This window comes from Protopterus annectens, chromosome 1.part2, assembly GCF_019279795.1.
Source record: "Protopterus annectens isolate FY-2018-M chromosome 1.part2, PAN1.0, whole genome shotgun sequence".
In the NCBI taxonomy this organism is placed as follows: domain Eukaryota; kingdom Metazoa; phylum Chordata; order Ceratodontiformes; family Protopteridae; genus Protopterus; species Protopterus annectens.
In genome coordinates, this window is record NC_056727.1 from 48862084 (window position 1) to 48877929 (window position 15846).

Below are 15846 nucleotides of genomic sequence, written 5' to 3' on the forward strand. Positions count from 1 at the left end.
ACAAAATTGCATTGTATTTGCCTATTACACAGAGGGGAATTTTATGTTTCTATAAGAATGATACACTCCAAGTGGGTTGGAGTAACTGTAACATAACTATATCTTATAAATGCTATATTAAAACTAAAGATAAAAACGATTTTGTAGCAAATTATGATTCATATTTGAGCTTAATGAAAACAACATTAAGTGAAGTGCAGAGAAATCCTGTCTTGCATAAACAATTGTCTGTTATAGACAAGAAAATGTTTCATTCAGAACTAACCCGCATCAGTACCAAAGTAGAAAACTGTTATTTTATTTGTGGGAAAAAAGCATACAAATGGCTACCTGAGAATTGGTCCGGCAGTTGTTTTTTGGGTTATCTGGTTCCAGCTATAAGGCATACTGCAGAATTACCTCTAGGTAAGACACGAAATGTAAGAGATGTAGCCCGAAAACCTGAAGATCCAATCGGGAAACCTGTAAATCCAATGGGAAAGATTGAAGCTGGTTGGAAGAACCATCATTCCGTGAAAGATAAAGGAAAGTTGACTCATATGGACTTGAGTGACAGTATTATATACTGGGCTGGAATATTTCCAGCATATGGAGCAGTCAAATCGATCTGGGAGTTGAGAAAACTGTCGAAGCTTCTCGAAGTAATGAGTAACGCAACTTTTTCTGCTCTCGAACTAGTGACTGACGAACTGAATGCAATGAGAACTGTTGCGCTACAAAATTGAATGGCTCTTGACTTCACCCTAGCGGCGAGAAGTGGTACTTGCGCACTTATCAAAGAAGAATGCTGTGCGTTTATACCAGACAATCGACACGAGATTAATGATCACCTAGAGGTAATACAGCATGTATCGGCCATGACTGAACCAGGCCCAAACCCACTGACGAACTTTTTCCAGAGTCTGTTTGGTGGGTGGGGTTCTATCCTAATGAATATTTTGATTGCTATTTGTGTTGGTCTGCTCCTATTAGGAGCATGTGTTTGTTGTGGGATCCCCTGTATGAAAAGATTAGTCAAAGATTTTGTTGATATATCTGTAACTGAACCTTTGTACCAAGACATTGAATTGGAACTATTGATTCCAGATGAAACTTTTTCCGAAATATAAACTAAATGACTTGCCTAGTTGAAAGTCCTTAAAGGAGAAGGCTAGGGGACGATATAACATTGTTTATGTTTCTGAATAGAATAAAAAGTATTAAAAGGGAGGAAAATGTTAGAAAAATATGTATCTGAACATGTATAAAGTGCTAGTTTTAAAGCAAATAGTATATAATGCATTTTATTCTATTTACAATATGGCAATAAGAATGATTTTACATGTAATTGCTTGAAGTTTTGGAGCTGCAGTGTGTTTGAACTCTGACCCTGGCAGTAGCCAGCTCAGCAAGCTTATGTTTTTCACTAATGATTATCTGCTGGGTCAGGAAATTAAATGTATAAAGCATTGAAAATTCTTCTTCCTTCCCCTGAGATAGTTAGCCTTGAAAATATTATCAAAGATAAGGCACAGCTGCTAAAGTAAAGTTGCAAGAAGAACAAAGAAGTATATTACAAGACTGAACTGACTATTGTATTCGAGCAAGCCTGAAACCTTGAAGGAGTAACATTTACAGAAAGACATTATAACGAACCAGGTGCTTTGCAAGGCTGTATTATTCCCATGGGAAAACTTTTAAAATGTATAACATCAGCTTTTTCTTATGAATAGAATATTGTAGACCATAGTGATGTAGGTGCCCTGTGACTAACCACGTCAGTAAGGTGGGCACAGCTTGAATGTAAGACTATATAAAATTGTGTATTTCCTGCATCATGTCAGACAAAACTCTGTACTTGTATGGTTTTTTGCCTCCTGGTGTACACTAGTAAACTTTTGCATCTGAGCCTCCTGTTTTGTTATCATTTGTTTTTATTTAACAGGTACCCAAGAAATCAACAGGGGAATTTAGGTGAATACATCTCTTGTCTTTCCTAGAAGGTTGGTTAATAAATAGCCATGTTGACAGGTCAGATATTAAGGTTCATTTTTCATCTTTTGGTGAAACAGTGAGGTTGATCACAATATTCAAGTATCCATGGTTAACACAGATGGATATTGAGTTAGCTTTTAGGCCATTACCAATGAGGGGGCAAAATTAGCCTGTGCATTTGCATGTGTCTCTATGGGAAATTTTACTTTGAGAGGTTCATGCCCATTATCTCTGTATTTGCCTCACTTTTTGAAAAAGCAAGCACAGGTTTGCATTTGGTGTGGCAGCACAGGGCAGTTGATGTAGGTACTGTGCATTACTTGGACTTTTTTGATGACTAAGAAATGAAGGGTGTGCAGGGGAATGAGGGTGTTTGAGCAAGTGGGATGAAAGATTGGGGTAACAATGACCAAGAGTAAGGGAAGAGTCTAGCTAATGTGGTAACCTGTTTAGGTATAGAGCTGGATGCAAAGAAATGTTCAAGCTACAGTGTGAGAAGGTTGTGAAAGTGAGATGTAAGGTGGAAGCAATGGTGGGTAGGCAATATGTGAGTGGGTAGGGAAAAGCTGAGTGCTAAGGAAGTGATGGAGGTTTTCAATGGTGCGTAGGGAAAAAGTGAGTGTTAAGGAAGTAATGAAAGTTTTCAGTGGTGGGGTAGGAAAAAGGTGAGTGTTAAGGAAGTGATGGAGGTTTTCAATAGTGGGTAGGGAAAAGGTGAGGGTTAAGGAAGTGATGGAAGTTTTCACTGGTGGGTATGGAAAGTCAGTATTAAGGAAGTGATGGAGGTTTTGGGACTATTACATTTTTCACGCAGAGCAGTAGGGTTGGGGCATATATTTACAAGCGTGGTGAACAATTTTCTATGGGGTGGGAAATGGAAACATTGGGTGAGGGCAGGTAGGCAGGTCTAGAAAAACATGTCTATTTAGCTGGAGTTTCTCTAGCACTTTCATGGAGTGTCATTTTGGCAAGATATATGGCAGGGAGGCAAGGGTAATGGGGGAAAATTTGGTGGTTGGTGGTTTGCTGAAGCATGGCTGGAGGAATGGGATGATGAGCATTGAATGGATATCACTGTTTTTGAACGGATGACAGTCTAGGCATTGTTGCTACTGTGGGAACAGGATTTTTGCAATAAGAGGGTTATATTTCATTCAGATAACTTGGCAATGGTGCAAGCTTTGGCTAAAAACATGGCAAAATCTAGACTGGTGCAATAGTTACACAGGACGATTGCTTTGTTTTGTTTTGTTTTTCTTAACCACTAACTTTTATTTTTCAGCTTAGCATATTCATGGCCATTACAATGTTAAGGCTGATAGTCTGTCTTGCTTTCAGTTTTGCAGGTTGTGGTAGCCAGGACCTGGAGCTCAGGTAATTCACACTGTTTTTCCTGGCAAAGTGTGGGAGGTTGGTTAATTAAGGCACAGGCCCAGAAGGCATATCATAAGGCCATAATGATTTTTAAGCAGTTTGTTAGATGTTTGCTGTTAAATATGAGAAATCTGGTCAGTGGATTTAGTGTTGAGGTTTCTAGTGGGAAGTTAGAAAGTTGGTGAGGCAATTAGAATGGCTAGGATACATTTGGCAGCATCAGCTGTGACAATGATATTGTCAGTTTTACTAAGGACTGGAAGGTAGTGAGGTTACTGAAGTGCTGAGAGAAGGCTTGGCCAAGAAAAGCGGAAAAAGGCTATCATTAGGCAAGCATATGTTGCCGATACTGTTGGCAGAATTGCACAAAAATGGTGTGTACGCATTTTTATTATTTGTTGTGGGCTACATTGGTAGTTTTCATGTACACTGGAGCTTTTTGTGTTAGTGTATTGTTGGCTCATTTGATGTTGGAAGATCTCCAGATTACGTCATTGGGAATGTTGTTTTGGTTAAGTCATTTAAAACCTGATCAGGAGGGCAAGCATGTGGTGTTGCCAAGATATGGAGTGCACTTATTATGTCTGGTAGCATGCCTAGAAAATGATGTGAGGCATTTGGTAAGTGGTTGGAGGGTGTAGTTTTTCTGGATTAGTAGGGTAAAAGAGGGGATGCTAGGAAGCTTGTGTTTTGGGTATAGATGGCATTGAAAGTGCAAGGGGTGGCAGCAGATAATTATGCCACACACATTCTTTTAGAATAGGTATGGCAATGGATTTGGCTACCAAAGGTGTGTCTATGGCAGAGATTAAAAGAGTTGGAAGGTAGAGATCTAGGGAGTTTTAAAGTTATGTTCTTTAAAAATATATGTCAAAAAGGGGGATGGGAATTATTTGTTGATTCATTTTGTGTGCTTCTTTTGTAAAGAGAAAGCTGTTGATCATGTTGGATCACTCTTTTATCTGCTGGGTTTCTACAAGAGCAGACATATGACCTGGTGGTGTGAATTTGTCTGGATCCAGTAGAATGACAAGTTCAGTGGTGTAGTTGTTGATGTATGCAATGGTATCACTTGACGCTGTAAGAGATAAGACAGTAATTCGGAAAACCTTTTGGATAGTTATACATTTCAGAGTAATGAAATTGGAATTATATGTAAAAGTATGTTGCATACTTTTTGTTGAGGGATTTGTCAGCAGTTGTGCAGCAGTTCCTAGGAGCTAAGACTGTTTAGACAGCCATAATTCCCAGGTTGGTTTGGAGAGGTGCTGATAAGTTTAAGGCAATGAAGGTGACTAGGAGATTCCTTATCCATATGGTCACTAGGCTGAGTGTTGCTTTAGATTCTTTTTGCACTGGGATTTTATGGATTATCACTATCTTGGTTTCATGGTGATGATATATATCTTAGTGATATTGGCTTAGACATGTTCAATGTACACGTCATTGTTTTGCAGGAGTTATTTCAGAGATAGTGGATAAGTACTCGGGGAGGAGGAAGACTGTCAAGCAGCATTGTGGGCAGAAGAAGGGCACCCTAGCAGTAGTTATTCAAGGGCTAGACCCCACCACCACCACTGCATTTCAGATGACACTCTCATTGGTTCGCCTGTGCATTATTACTCTGCCTGGTGGAGTTAAATTCTGGTTAACAAGCATTGGGACACTGCCAATAAGTTTGTGATGGGTTGTCTAACATGATGCCTAGTTTCTGTAATGATGTGTTTTTATCAAAGCATGTAAGAAGGAAGAGAGCAATCTAGCATGTTGCCCAGTTGATCTATGATTGGTAATACTGGATTTGTGTTGTCTGATGTTAATAAAGCTTGTCGTTATTTAATGTGTTTGACATTTTGCAATAAAGCTGGCTGCAAAGTCATGAGAATGTCAAGTTTTATTATTGGTGGGGTGGGGAAAGCCCAGTGACAAAGCAGTTGAACAGCCATGCTAAGTCACAGCCATTAAAATATATACTTTTCATGTTTATTGATTGATTGATTGATTGATTGACATTTGTTGACCAGGGATGATTAACTAACCAAGAAGACCTCTGTTCAAAGAATCCCAATGAACAGCATTCAAGTAATAATGCGAAGATGTAAAAAAAATACAAAAATGTAAAATAACCCTTCACATTGGTATAAACTTAACTAAGTAACAAATGTGCATGACAAAGTTATAGAACTGATAAACTGAAATATATGCCCAGTCAGTTACAATAACAATGAATGAAATTTGTCATAGGTATTACAAGGAAATAAATCAGAGCACACACACACACACACACACACACACACACACACACACACACACACACACACACACACACACACACACACACACACACACACACACACACACATACACACACAATAAGTGCATTCTGACTTATATGGCTGCATTTTAATAAGCGTGTAATGCTAATATGTTCATTTGGGTCTACTACCGGAGATCGAAATGACACTATTTCGAAATCCAGTAGTAGATGCCCACTAATGTGAAAGTGCACTTCACCAAAAGTGCACTTTCATGAACACCACTTGAGCGAATGGTTATGGACCTTAGGGTTAAGGCTTGGGTTAAGGATAGTGGATAGCTAGTAGGGCTATCCACTATCCTTAACCCAAGTCCTAACCCAAAGGTCCATGACTACCGCACCACAGTGGAGGAAATTGTATGTCCTCCACGGTGCAGTAGTCATTATGTCCTCCACTGTAGTGTAGTTGTCACTGACCTTAGGGTTAGGGCTTGGATTAAGGATAATGGATACCTAGTAGGGCTATCCACTATCCTTAACAAAAGCCCAAACACTAAGGTCCATGACTACTGCACCACAGTGGAGGACATTGCCCGTTCTAGTGGTGTTCGCGAAAGTGCACTTTCAGTGAAGTGCACTTTTGTGTTAGTGGGCATCTACTACTGGATTTCGAAATAGTATAATTTTGATCTCCGGTAGTAGACTCATTCATTTAGCCATGGTGTTGTACTGGTATCTAAATTAATCTACTAAAAATATTTTTACTGGTGCATTATGTTATATAAATAATCTCTTTTATGGGGTGGGGTGACACAGTAATCTGACATGTAAAAGAACAATAGTCTTCAAGAAAAATGGTATGTTGGGACAATATAGCTAATGCATTTCAATTTTATACAGTTTATAAATGCTCACCGTTTCTGTTGATGTGCCTTTTTTCATCATCTTGTCAACATGAATGCAGCGCCAAGCAATGCATTTAGCAACACAAGTCATATTAATGAGTCACAAGTCACAAAGCAATTCAATAAGTATTTCTAAAAGCAGCAAGAAGCTCATATAAAATAACATTTATCTGCATGTGGAACATAGCTCTCATAAAATGGTACATTTTTAACTGTCTTCTGACTCCCCTGCATATTCAGAGTTCTCTCAAGACAGGTCTTAATATCTGTAACTGTTTTTAGCTTGTTTATTTCTAGTACCCATCAGTGTCTATAATTAATAAGAAGTGTGTGATATTCTGCAACTGTTAGAAATACATTTTTTTAAAGAATCAGAGGCAAGTTAAAGTGGAACCCTTTATAAAATAAACTGATCTACAGTGATCTTCTGTCTTCTACAATTATCTTTAAATACAGTTTTAACACCTCTCTTGAGATCTTGCTGATTGACGTCTCTTACACCTTGGTGCCAGATTTTACTTTCTTGACTGGGAGTTTATTAAAGCATCTTATTATACCATTATGATGACAAGTTCAGGCTTTCCTTTCTAGTCTAGCTTACTGCTACCTACATACAGGGCATGCATTGTCATCAAAGTTGTTTGTGCGCTAATTCCTCACTTTGCAGATTTTGTGTTAGACACCCACCCTCCTATGTTGTTTGTCCTGTGACAGAAGCTCTGTCTACTGTGCATTACTGCAGACAGACAGACAGACGGAGGAAAAATAACATATGTACCATTCCTGAATGTTGAATGCAAATTTGTCTTAATTAACCTCTGTCCTTGAATTCATTTGTCAACAATGCAGCATCAAACAAATTGTGCTAGAAGGAGTGAGAGATGATATTATAACAGGCTTTAATTCCAATAAAATGTAAACATTTTCTTCATAAACAAGGGCTTTAAACTTGAAGAATATAATTAAAATGTAAATGTTCAGGCTCTGTATAACTATGAGTCAAATATTTCTTTTATCATTTTCTTGTGAATGTGTTAACCTAAATATTTTCTCAAATAAATATTACTTGAGATCTTGAGACAAGAAACTGGACCATTTCAGTAATTATTGAAGTCATTCAAATATCTCAAATACTTCATTAATTGTCTACCACATTAGTAGCATATGCAGAGATATTTGTTTCCACAATCAAATCTTTATTTCAAACATTGGAATTTTTGGAAAGGCAAATGTTGATTTCATACTATGTCACCTGTTTTCACCAGCTTGTTTCTCCCAGGTCATAGCCCTTGTAGTCCTATTCCAAACACTAGCAAGATCATGCTCACACCAGCCTCAAATCTGCTTCTAATTAAGAAGCTCTGCCAATCATACCTGACATCTATTAATTTCGGTAAACTGCTAATTAGTCCTAATCATTGTGTCAGATAAGGAGGATACTCCCTTAATGTCGTCATACACTAGCAGCAGAAAAGTATTGCTAACTCAGTTTTACACAGCTGTCCACTATCTAAGTAGTCTTCTCCCAGAAGTTTGAAGATGAAGAACATACAGTGTTACCAGAGTCGAAAACTGAGCAAGACCAAAAGCCAATAGTCTACCATAGAAAGAGATTGCTTAGCAATCAAACTGAATTTAGGATTCATTTAATATTACCTGCTGAGAAAGGAGTTCATGTTAGTAACAAGACATGATTCGCCTTCACTGGCTTCATTAACAGAAGGAAGGAAATGTAACACTTTGCTGGTAGGCCCTAACACTGCAGATGTTCTATTTCAAAAATCCAGCACCATAATGGTGTGCACCATCACAATGCGTATAGTCTGTCTATGGTTCATAGATATTCCTGCATACTCAAAGCCTGGGGCTTCAAGCAAGCTGGGACAAGGGTTCCTATATACATATAGATCTATATCTATATTTATATCTATATCTATATCTATCTATAGGCTTACCATCAGAATTATGAGTGAAGGTTCAGCGACCACGGGATGTCGAATTATTGTTGGCTGAATCCCATGTTACCAAAACTTCATGTGTGTGAGTCATGGTTTAGCTAATGCACTGTGCATTCACACATATGTGGTCAATCTTATAACTAGAGATCACAGTATAGTGGGGATCAGGAAATTTAACCTTTTCCCCACTATAGTGTGATCTTGGAGTTGGAATATATAATTTGCGGATGTGTGGGGGGTCCAGGGGGGGCTTACCCCCCCCTGAAAAAAACATGTAGTTCAGTGTTGTGTAGTACATTCGTACTGCTGACAACTAGAACTTACATTACTGGTTTGAAAGGTATAGGTAAAACGATATGTCGAATAATGCAGAATTTGAATAATTGGCATGATGTCCAACATACTGATCTAGTCAATGTTCCTTGTTTGGTGTTGTGGGTTGATGCAATGAACGTTTTTTTGTTTTGCCCATCACAATTTTGATAGTAAGCCATATGAATTATGGGGGCTTTCACATATAAAATCCAATGTACTCTCCACCTTAAACAACAGGAAAACTTATTGTAAAACAGATATTTACAGAATCACTTTGCATTTACATTACAGAAATCTCTGCCCTTAGTCTATTCAAATATAATTTGGATGAATGGATGGGTAACCACAAGTTCACCCCCAGTTTAGCACCACTGGCCCTCATGGATAAGATAAGGGAAACGTAATTTCCCCAACACGTAGTTGTCCAGCCCACCTTTGGATATTCATGTTGAAAAATGTAAGGGCTAATGATTACCATGAGAATTAAAGCTTCTTAAATTCTCACAGCTCAACCTAGTATGTGCCTTCTTAGGAATCTGTGAACATTTAGCAAAGTTAGAATAAAAATAAACATGAGTATTCAAGCTCTAAAACTTCCAAAAGGCTGTACTGGAGCTTATCAGCTGAATTATTATCTTGAGACCCTGACCATGTTTACTATGGCATCAACAAAATAAGCCCTCAGTGCCAAGTAATTACTGCTATTTTCCTTAACATTTTTGCTGATTCTGAAAAATCTTCTCAACAGTGACCCAGTACTCCAGTGTCAGTTGAGATGCTGAAGAAATGCACTTGTATGAATTACTTTTCTTTTTGTCTTCCGTTACCACTACCTGCAATCGAACAGGTGTGTTATCACATTCAAAGAATATGTAAAGATGAAGTCCTCTCCAAATAAAGGCCTAGTGTTGTGGATAGGTGAAGACTCACAAAATATATGGTCATGTTTTAAAGGAGACTGCTGAAGTTTCCAAAATTCTGAGAATTTAGAATAATTGTGGAAATAATTTGTTCCTGGTCCAGAACACACTTTGTAACAATATCCAGCCATATTGCTTCTCCACTATAAAGAAGGTATAAGTGAAGGGGAAAGCATAGAATGTACCTTCTGTGCTTATGGCTCATATCCTAAAAAATAAAAAATATATATTTTTATTTTAAACTTCATATCTTGAGCATCCTCACACATAAGAATCTACAGCCTTGTGACATTTTATCACGTGCTATTTGATCTATACTTATTGTTCAAAAATTATCCGTCAGGGGATAGGGTTTCCACAGTTGAATATAAGCTAACTACATCCTTTACCTTATTCATTATTACACGTACTGATAAAGAAGAATCTCTTTTCTAGGCATGAAAACACACAAATCGTTAAGGGCACTAACAAGATTTGGTGAAGATGCTGTCTCCAGATCCTTAACTCTTACTCCAACCAATGACAGAGTGAGAAGTCCGTAGGATTTCCTATATAAGTAGCAACTGCATACAGAAGCAATAAGCAGTGAGATCAATTATAATGTAGGTCTGAAGCCTGAAAGTCCCATTCAGCTGCCTAAGTATATTATATACTCCAAAGTACTTATATCTATTAATCTGTTAGTGTAAGTGTATCTTGTGTCATGCGCCATTATCACCTATTGGCATTGCTTATGTAATTTCATAGGCCTGAGGTCATAAGTGCTCTAAGATTCCTAATGTCAGCTATCACCTCATTCTTCACAAGGTATATCTTATTAGACTTCTCATACTTCCTTGCTTAAAATACCTATCTGATGGATAATCAAATTCTAGGAAATGAGTCACCTGAAGAATAGAGGAAGAAGGAGCAGGGGCATAAACATTTTCAAAATGCTCTCAAGATATCTAGACTCTCCCTTAAGCAATTTGCATAACCTTTAGCTATGAGGTTCCAAAAAAAAAATCACAGAAGTCCTCCTTGTAATTTACATCTCCTCAAAACTCTAAAATCACTCTTAAAATTGAGAGACAAAGCTTGGCAAACCTGAAAAGTCAACCCAAGTCAAGACATCAGACAAAAATGTGCCCGACTGAGAAACCTAGCAAAACAATCCATAAGACAACATAAATTTCAGTAAACACTATGCCCATAATCTAGAAAACTGCCATACTAAACCCACTTACAAAACAAGTTAACCTTTCCAAACTATTACGGTAGCACCCAATTTCCATTGTCCCCATCCTAGAAAACACCCTAAAGAAACTTATCTACACACAATTAACACAATTCATTAGCAAATACAATCTTCTTTCACAGAAACAATATGGCCTTTGGTCAGAATTCTGGGAAGTAATAGCACTTTGGATTCTCAAAGATGAAATCCCTTTTAGGCATATGCTCAGGCAAGCTGAACAGCATCATTTTTATTGACTTATCCAAAGTATTTGAATTAGTGGATTACAAAATTCTCTCAAACCACCTATCTGAAATAAGAAATTGGCCAGTTACCACTCTGAGGTACCTGAACTATGTGTTTAACTGAGATTTTGCTGTCAAAATTCAGCCTTTATTCTCTACCTCAGTCAATTTCAAAAAGGTATTTTATGGACTGTGTCCTTGCCTTCCTCTTATTCTCCATATTTTTCAAAATGTTTTCCCTGGATCTCTGCCATCTTCTGCTACTTTATGCATGTGACAGGACCTTATTCTAGCCAAATCAGTCCCTCACAAAAATCCAAAAAGAAAACACAAACATGTTTCTAGTACCAAACAAAAGTTCATAAAATCTATTCTAAGCTACAAATATTTGACCATAGTAAATCTACCTTAGAAAACACTAATATGTTCAAATACCTTGGCAAGTGGCTTGACCAGTCTCTCAGCATCAATCTCCATTTTGAGAAAACCAGGAACTAGTTTAATTTACTACCATTCCTTGCCAACAAACAGTCCCTACTTCTGTCCAAATCATGCAGATCAGGCATTGGTAAAGGCATCCTCCTCACCTGACAGGAGTACAGCCTCTCCTTGGTAGCATCTGCTTCAAAGACAAACTCCATGCACATACAGTCAATCACCAGTAAAATCTGCAGGTTCAGCATTCAAACTCATAAGCCTGTTACTTCCCCTAGTTACTCCTGCATGGAACTCAAGTCCTGAGCCCATGCACAATGGAGACCTCTCTCAACTACGACCATAAGCGGGCATGTAAATGGTATTGGAAGATATCCCATTTAATTAACGGTAAATGGGCCTCCATGTCATGTGTGTCTAGGATATGATGTAATGCCTACTGATGAAATACTGTAAAGTCTAGCCTCCTAGTGAAGTAAGCTGGAAGCATCCTTATCTTGTGCAGGCCAGGGACCAATGTAACTAAATGTACCATAAACAGTATCTAAAACTCTGAAGTATTGGCAAAGGAGAAAAAAAAATCAGTGTAACTCCTTTCAAATTTACTCTGGATTTTATGACCAGTAGAATAGTGTCTAAAACCCTTGCAGTAACTGAAGCAACTACCAGTTTATGCAAAATAATGCAAAAATCACCCTTAACTACTAGAGACCTTTATCTTTTGTTGATAATGTGACATATAATTTGTCTTCCATCTCTATCTCCATCATGAAGTGCAAGTACACAGAACAAAGTATAATAACCTTGGAGTGGTGTTAAAGATTATTGGTACCAGTGCCCACTGACACCTTCCAAAGTGTCCTGGTACTAAGCAGATACCAACATACATCCATTCTTGGAAAGCTCTTTGTGCTCTGCAGGGGAAAATCGGCTTCTTTAAAAGCAAGTAATTAAACAGCATGACAAATATGGGGGGGTCAAGGAGAATGATCGGGTACAGAAAGAAGGACAAAAAGAAGACAAGATAAATAAGGTATTATAAAGGACTTGATGTCAGATGCTGGTGGTTAAAGGAAAAAAGGAAGAGGGGTCATCTTTATTAAGTAAAAATATGAACTGGAAAGAATGATTTGATAGTATGAGAAATGAAAATGGGAAATAGATTTATTTATTTATTTTATTTATTTCCAGTTTGATTACCGAGGAAGTCCACTGGGCCCAGAGAGCCCGTTTTCAGTGGAGGCCCAGGGACAAAAGCTCCATGAAACAGATTACAGTAAAGATAGCAGTTCAATAAAAATAAAAGTACAAGCACAAATACATATCAAATAATACAAAGTGTGAGAAATATTGCCCATAGTGGAAAAATATCGTGCAGATACATTTTAACATATTCACACAGTTAAAGTCAAAAGCTATTTACAATATTTACAGCGTGTGAGAGATCATATGGAAATTAGCTATAGAAGGTTATAGCCAGCTATAATTTGCGTAGGAACTCAGGAGGATACCCTCCCAGGGGCTTTTGTTAAAAAGTTCTAGGTAAGGGGAATGCAGTTCCATTTCCATTTGGAGGAGAGGTAGGTGTAAAGCTGAGTTTTGAAGTTGTTTGCGTTTGACATTGTCCTTAGTGTGGAAGGGAGAGAGTTCCATTTCTTACCTAAGGAGAAGGAGAGGAGAGGTTGTCCAGCAGGATGTTTAGGTTTGTGGACAGTAATTACGTTTTGGTGTTCAGATCTGACAGTTCTATTTAAGGTGTATGGGGGAAGGATGTTAGTTAGGGTGGGGCGTTTGGTTGGATTAAATATTAGTCTAAGTGCTGTAGTGAGCTGGAGGAAGTCCAGAAAATTATTGAATTCTAACCAGTTAAGGGATTGGAGGGTAACACAGTGATGAGTGGAATGTTTGGCTTTGGTGGCAAATTTAGAAATTTTGTTACAACAGCTTTCAGATTTGGAAGTGATGGAATAGGATAGGTTAGTAGGTAGCGTGGTGCCATACAGAAGGGAGGGAAGGAGTTAAGAGGAGGCCAGAGTATGCCTTGTAGAAGTAGAGAGGAAGTGGTTGTTCCTGTATAGCATACCTAGTTTTTGGTGGGTTTTCATTATATTTTCCTAAATACGGATGTCGAACTTGAGGTGTTCGTCTATAGCTGCACCGAGTAGTTTGGCAAAGGGAACAACTTCAATCAGAGAGTTGCTTTGGCTAAGGACTTGGAAGGATTTTTTATCAAAAGAGAATGATTCTGAGGGTGTGAATAGTAGTGTTTTAGATTTGTAAGCATTGAGAGAAAGGTGATTTTGGCGCATCCAGATCTCAGTAGTTGAGAAGGCAGTCTGAGTTTTAGATAGGAGTTCAGGGAGGTTAGAGGCAGACCAGACAAGTGTAGAGTCATCTGCATATTGGATGACTTGGCATTAGGAATAGCAGAGTGAAAGTTATTGATAAAGATATTAAACAGCATTGGTCCTAGGATGGAGCCCTGTTGTACTCCGGTAGGGGTGGGTAAGAAAGGTGAGGTGCCTTTTTTCCTTTTCACAGCCTGAGATCTATCTGACAGATAGGTTGAGAACCAGGAAAGAGTGTTTTGGGAGAGATTTAGGTTTGAGAGGTGACTTAGAAGATGCTTATGGTTAACAGTATCAAATGCTTTAGAGAGATCTAGGAGCACTGTGGATACTAAGTTCCCAGAATCTCTGGCTTGATTGACAGTTTCTAAAAATGAGAGTAGAGCTGTTATGGTGCTATGTCCTGGTCAGAAGCCATGTTGGGTAGGGGTAAGAAGTTGTTTTTTAGTCAGAAAAGGCATAAGTTGGAGGTGGTTGCATTTTTCTAGGATGTTCGAGATTGGAGAGAGAAGAGCTATAAGGCAGAAGTTTAACATGTTAGTGTTTTTGCCTCCCTTGTGGAGAGGAAGAATAAAGATGGAATGCCAGAGTTTAGGGACATAGGATTCCTTTATGGATCTATTAATTAGGATACTAATTGGGAGAGCTATACCATTGGCAGCAGACTTGAGAAAGGAAGAGGGGATGTTGTCAGGTGCATTGGAGCAGGGTTTAAGTTGGGATAGAAGTCTTTTTATGTAGTTAGTGAAAACAGGTTTAAGTTCAAGCATGGGGGAAATTTTTTGGGGACTTAGATGAGGTGGAATGTAGGAGAGATGGGTCATTGTTGGGAAAAGTTTTCATTAGGTCGGATATTGACTGTATAAAGAAAGAGTTGAATAGTGAGGCTAATTCAAAGTCAGATTTACTTGGGTCCAGACAGGGGGTATTTTTGAAGCCTGGATTGAGGAGTAAGTTTATGGAGTTCCAAAAAAGCCTAGGGTTTTGGGGATGGTTGGACTGGAGTTAGTGTAGTAGGATTTTTGTTTTTCAAGATTTGTTTTTTTTTTTGCAAAGTTAAAGAGCTGTGTATATTGGAGAAGGGTTTCAGGAAGTTTATTCTTTTGGCAAATCTTCCAGGATTTGTCACTTTGATAGATAGATAGATTTGATAAATGATAGTCAGGAAAGCATATTGGACATAATGAAAACAGGTATGTGAAGAAAACATCTCAGGGAGAAAATTCTAGAAACAGGAGGAGGTGGCAGGTGGTAAAAATAACAGAAGAGAAAAATAAACAACTAGAAAAAGAGATAACAGTTGTTGAGTTAGACAAGATATCAAATTTAATAAATCAAGTAGCTCTATGGACCCAGATAGCTTAGGTATGATGTTTTAACAAAAGTGGGAGTAGTGGAAAAGTTTTATTTGTGAATGCTTTGAATGAATGGACAAGATAGAGGGCAGAAAAATGAAGATAGATGAAGCTGTTTTGCAAAATCTATTTGTATGAAAAAAGGGGGTGGGAAAAGCTATTAAAACTGAATGTCTTTTGCACCAGGAAATAAGGATTATAACATTTTGAAAGTTAAGTGAGGGTATCTAATGCAATGAGACAATCAGTGTATACATGAATATGTGGGGCTAAGGAAAAACAAGTTAAAGATAAGCTGTTTTTAATAAAGGAAGTGGTGTATTCTTCAGTGAGAGCAAGGGAGACAGGGAGGTAATAGTGTGTTATGTACTGAGTGCATGAATCAGTGCAAAGAAATGTGGAAGATATTAAGGAATTATAATTTGAATAAAATAGCGTATAAAATGCATGGAATAGGGTGATAATAAATGGATGTATAGAAAAATTGTAAGTGCAGAAAGGGACAAAGCAAAGTTGCCCTATAAATAGAGTATTATTTACCTTA